We start from the raw sequence: 6,000 nt of genomic DNA, 5'->3' as shown, positions 1-6,000 counted from the left end.
ACGTTATAGTTTAGATAACAACTAGTTCTCTTTTGCAGCGCAATTCGGGCAACCAATGTCACTTTTACGTTAGATAGAGTAAGATATCTATTAGATGTGAACTGGATCTCTAAGTCATATCCTGTGGAAATCGTTCAAGAGTATCTCCAGAAACGCGCAAATGTCAAATTTGACAGGTTAGATCTTAAACATATCGTTATCGTATCTTGGCGATGTCTAAAATATATCTAATAGATATCTATTTCAAAATCCGAATCAGGCCCATAGGAACAAATCTTAAAAAATATTAATTCATACGACTATTTGGAAGAAACTGAGTTATTTTAAACTGTAGAGAGTTCCTTTCCAAGTCCAATCGATATCATTCTTTCTCTGCAACTTCTTTACGTTTTAAATTTATTAAAGTACTTTTCATTTTGTGTTAATTGTACTACAGTTGTAATATAGTTCGCTCCCATCTTTTTATTTTAAGTACCTACTTGGATTACTCCCACATCTAATGAAAGATAAAAGTAATTTATTTAAATGTAATTGAAGCAGAATTTAAGTTATTGTTATATGGATATTATGTTAATTCAGGAGTTTTTACAGTAATAAAATTTATTAAGCGCTTCTAGCCATAATATAGTTGCAGTTAAGAACTTTACTGCGAGAAAATGAGTATTTTAATTTGAGAAATATTAATGTAGGAAAGAATATAAGGTTTAAAATTTACACCAAAAGCAACATTCATCGATACACTACTGTAATCGGTGATAATCAAAGTATCCCATTTTCTTCAATCCGATGGAAAGTCTTTGACATCTAGCGTCTCACGATCCTAATACTAGTGCAAATTACATCTAACGAAATTAGAAACCTTATTAAATGGAAATGAGTTGCTTTTGTTTTGTTAAATACGTTCTATTTTACAAACGAAACAAATTCCATTCTATTTCCAATAGCAGTGATTTAAATGTGACTGCCAATTTTGCTTAGTATGGTCGACCGCTAGAAGTTAAACTTTTGACCCCACAAAAATTGATTTGTTTTACACTGAATGCGCCAGATTAGGCCGGTAACGTTTTTTCTATTTTCCTCACACGTGAGACAAAAAGTAATAAGGTTTTGAAATAACACCAACAACAATCCATAAACACAAGTAAACATATTCATGGATAATTAGATATCTATTCGCACTCGCGATAACACCTTACCGGCTTAAACTCGTATCAAATGTGCCCATAGCTTTCGGTCGGTTTTCAAACTATGCATGTAATAATTCGGCGCTGCACAGTCCCCCTATTTGCCCAATTAGGGAGGTGCGAACTCGCTCGCAAGTTGCACTAGCCTAGTTCAGGCGCACGGGAAAAGGAGACGCGTATTCTCCACACGTGCACAAACTGTAGTTTCGATCTGAGTTTATTTAGTGTTAGGAAATTCGCTTATCATTGTAAAATCACAGAAATCAATAACTATTTAGGTCATAATTGTAATACACTCTGGCAAGCCAGCTTTGTCTGGGACGATGGGGAGAATTTGTATGGGAGATCGGTCGAGGATCCTCCACGAAATATTTCATAAAGTTTCACCTCCACATTCCGTGTTGTTATACCTTGCGTACAATTTTTTTTCTTCATATTATTTTACCCATTTGTCGGCATACTTTACATATCCATCCATGACAAATTGCAGTTTTCTAGAACCAACGATCACGGAGCAAAGTTTGGATGGACACTGGACAGAGACTGACTGACGGACATGACAAAACTATAAGGGTTCCTAGATGACTACGGAATCCTAAAAAAACTAAAATGAGTTCGCAATAGCTACTAGCTAGGCGCATATATGAAGGAAATATCCCCTGTCAACGGGTGAGTCTCCGTGGCTCAATTGGTGAAGCGGCGGGCTGGTATCGCGGAGACGCACGTTCGAGTCTCGCCCGAGACAGTGAGTTTTTACATTTTGTTTGTATTTTTAAGCATTATTACTAGCTAGTAAAGTTATTAGTACAGTTTTTAGTTTTAATGTAGAACGAGTATAGTTACCAGCTTACCTTTCATGGCTTGCTCCGCGCGCGAACAAGTTTTATTGCAAGCAAGTCAACTGCGCCGGAACGCATACGTGCACCAACTTCGGCAGCGCCCATAGATATTACACTAATACAGAATATACAGGGCAAGTTCTGACGGTACACAGATTTTGATTTTGTGAAGGTAGATACATAGTACCTATTTACAAGCCTTTTTTTCCATCAAATGGGTGACGTTCGTCGTCGCATACTGCCGCGATTAGGTATCCACGCGGGTTCCAGTAGGAAAAATCCTAGCCAGCTAATTACTATTTTTCACCCGCTCCGTGCAACCGCGACAGCTAGCGGACGTCCTTATAGATAGATAGATACACAGCATTTATTGGTAAAAAGTAATTTTTTACATGTCTTATAATAAGGCAAAGAACCTAGTCAGTAAGTATCAAAAGCTTCCAACATTCCTTTTTTGTTAAACACCTATCACCTCGCTCACCTCGCTTAAACGTTATTAATATCCAGGTAAAACACGTCCGTTAACTCTTTAATCCCATATTTAAAATTCAAACCGGAATCTGAAACAAATCCCCTCTGAATCCTCGGTAACCGAGATTAATCCTTATCCCGTCACACTACAGTCCAAGTTAGTCCGACCATGAACTGGGCAAATGCCTTTAACTTTAACTTTACAAGCGTTTTTAATAATGCGCAGGATATGTAAATTCGGGTGAAGTTTTCCAATAAAAGTTGCAGCGCTGTTCGAGTGGCGCCTTCGAGTTGCAACCCAGCACTAATTTCCCTCTTTAATTTCAGACAACTATCTTTGCACTTAGAGGCAAGGAAAGTGGTGCAATATCTTAGGCGTCGTCTTGCGATCGACATTGTAACCTAGCCAAGATGGCGATCATTCATCGACAAACGCCAAACGAAGGGAAAAATTTTACCGACATGACAGGTACAACGAAAAGTCACGTATATCCATACATTATTTAAGTTTCATTTGACGTTTTCTATCAACAACAACCTTCAGATGAGGACAGCGCACGGCCGGTTGTTGCAGTGACCCTTGGGTCAGACTGTCTAGCAGTGTAAGTGTCTAACAGTTAAAAACTGTGGGGACCAAATTGAAATGTATAAATATCCATTTTCTTGTCTCCATGTGTACTAATTTTATCGATTCAAATTTATTATTAAAACTTTAGTAAGTTTCAAAATCACTCTATTTGTATAATTATTTAAGCTTGTTTTGCACGATACGCATTCCTTTAGGATATTTTATTTAAACTTACAACTTCGCATAGCAAGCTATACGTACCTACTAAAGAGAGAGAGAGAGAAAGAGAGAGAGAGAGAGAGAGAGAGAGAAACGTCTATAACTTAAAGTTACCTTCAAAACAGTTAGTAGTAAGCAATATTTTGTGGGAAAGTTTCAAGAACTTCTTGTCTGATACTTGATGTTCGGATGAAAAGCATTACGTTTATTAAACAATTTGTCTATCTCAAATTGGAAATCGTCCATCATAGCCCCACAGTGAAACAAAGCCCCTTTTCCTCATTGCATGCACCTATTTATATATTTCTCCCTTGAGCTCCATCATTTATCTCAGCCAGTTGACTCACTGTTTTATTTTCCCTAAATTCCTGTAATTAGTCAACTCAAATCTTATGCAAATAACTTGTTAATTACAAAGTTGCCTTGTTAATTTCGGTGAAAGGCTTCGTTTCTTTGTGTGGTTCCATGTTATGTTAATATTCCGAGTGAACTTGAACAGGAGTTCCACCCCACGTTGTTTCTTGAGAAAGCTGTTACTATACATACACATTTAAACGTGTATCATGGTACCCAAACCCATTGACGAAAAAGTCTACTGATCAAATGAATCCATATCCATCCATATTAATCCACACACTATTAAGTTATCATAAAATCAACACACGAGAGAATAAACACATTGTTAACAAGTGTTGATTTGACAAGGACGCGATAGTACCTAGACGCAGACTTCTATCGAATAAGGCCTTTGGTTTCGACCTCAGAAGTACAGCTTCGGAACCCATCAGTTTTCAGACTTTTCCTCCACTTTGAATGGTCTTTGGCGTCCTGTTTTGTGAGACTATTGTCGCCGTCTGCATAAACACGGCTTTCCTCTTTTACCGACCCAGTATGTCATATACTGACACTATAATAACAATTAGCACTTTGGAATGTGGAATTAACTTTCACCTGTGGTATTTCTGGACCGATATGACCTTTAAGTGCATACTCGCATCTTAAAGGTCGCCTTGCCTTGCCTTATACTGCAATGACCTGGCAACCGACTTGGATTTAGGAGGCAAGGCAAGGCAAGGCGACCTCTTATAATGTAAGTTATGATTTCAATTGGTATTCAGTTGACAGATTGACAAATGAGTTAATTCCGGAAAAAAACACGTTTATGAGGCATAAAATGTTATTCTGTACGATTTTCTTTTGACGTAGCAGCCCCTAAGGATCGCTAATTGATCCATGGATATTTAATTTGATTGTAAAGATGGCAACGAGTCGAATTTCTGTTATTTACTTTGCTTATTATTTACCAGGAATCCATGTCGATCAAGAAAATTTTCCAAGTTTAGAAGTAAAATTTTCCAAGAGTAGAACTAGGAAATAATTTTATGAATAATTTTTTTTTTTGAAGTAGAATTCGACCGAGATATGTCTACAACGATTTTGATAGTACACCCAGTGCAAGTGTTATTATTATACACCGTCGTAATTTCATAGAAATTTGACATTTAAAATAAAACGTGCACTGCGTGTGCTATCATACTGCCGTATTCGAACTTCAAGATATTCACAAGAGACGACACATACTAGATCCATTCTAGATACGTTATAGTTTAGATATCAACTAGTTCTCTTTTGTAGCGCAATTCGGGCAATCAATATCACTTTTTCGTTAGATAGAGTAAGATATCTATTAGATGTGAATTGGATCTCTAAATCATATCCTGTGGAAATCGTTCAAGAGTATCTCCAGAATTGCGCTAATGTCAAATTTGACAGGTTAGATCTTAAACATATCGTTATCGTATCTTGGTGATGTCTAAAAGATATCTAATAGATGTCTATTTCAAAATCAGAATCCGGCCCATAATCTTGCAGATTCGTTGTCTAACTCTAATTAGTAAGTAATTGCTATTTGTCTCCTCTAATTAGTTAGATTCTCATTCAAATATATCAACGCCCGAAGCTACGTATCCTTTCTATTTTTAAATTAATCTTAGTTAAATTTGTTGCTTCTCTGATATCTATTAATTAACTCCTATTTATTCCTTCGCAGAAAAGATTCAAAAATATAATTTTATAGTGTGATCATTTTAGTTTTATCATAAGAATTGTAGAATAAAACACTTGATGTAATTATCATTGAATGATTACAATAATTCACGTCAGTGGAAGGAAAAGATTCGAGCCCTACACCCCAGCAGGGGGTAACAGAATGGAAAGAAGAAGACAACAATTCACGAGAAACGGTTGAGAAATGTTACCAGGAGGCCAATTCAGACGTACACTTGACATCAAAATGAATCTAAAATATGATATCATTTGGTTATCAACTTATAATATAACCCGCGCGTGCAATTCGCTCGTACAGTCACCTGCAATAATGTGTTACTCTTCGAGGGCCGCAAAAATATGTGACGTATTTACTCATAAAAGTACGCTTTACAAATATACCATAAGGCTCTACAAATAAAATCGAGTCAGATATTTTTGCGGCCTTCGCTGTGTAACATATTAATGCTAATGACCTTACATGTATATACGCGAGCGAGACACACGGGCGACTGATATCACTCACAATTGGATATAATTTTCATGTCACAATGTAAATTTCAATGGCATGATAGCATAAATTGGACAACTCTCTAACACTAAATTCCAAGTTTGTAAACAGAAATCTCCCGGAAGCGCCTAGCATTTGGCAGTCAATTATAGAGTGGTTAGT

This window comes from Cydia fagiglandana, chromosome 7 (genome assembly GCF_963556715.1).
Source record: "Cydia fagiglandana chromosome 7, ilCydFagi1.1, whole genome shotgun sequence".
Lineage (NCBI taxonomy): Eukaryota > Metazoa > Arthropoda > Insecta > Lepidoptera > Tortricidae > Cydia > Cydia fagiglandana.
The sequence above is the reverse complement of the archived record's forward strand: the minus strand, read 5'-3'. Positions refer to the sequence as shown.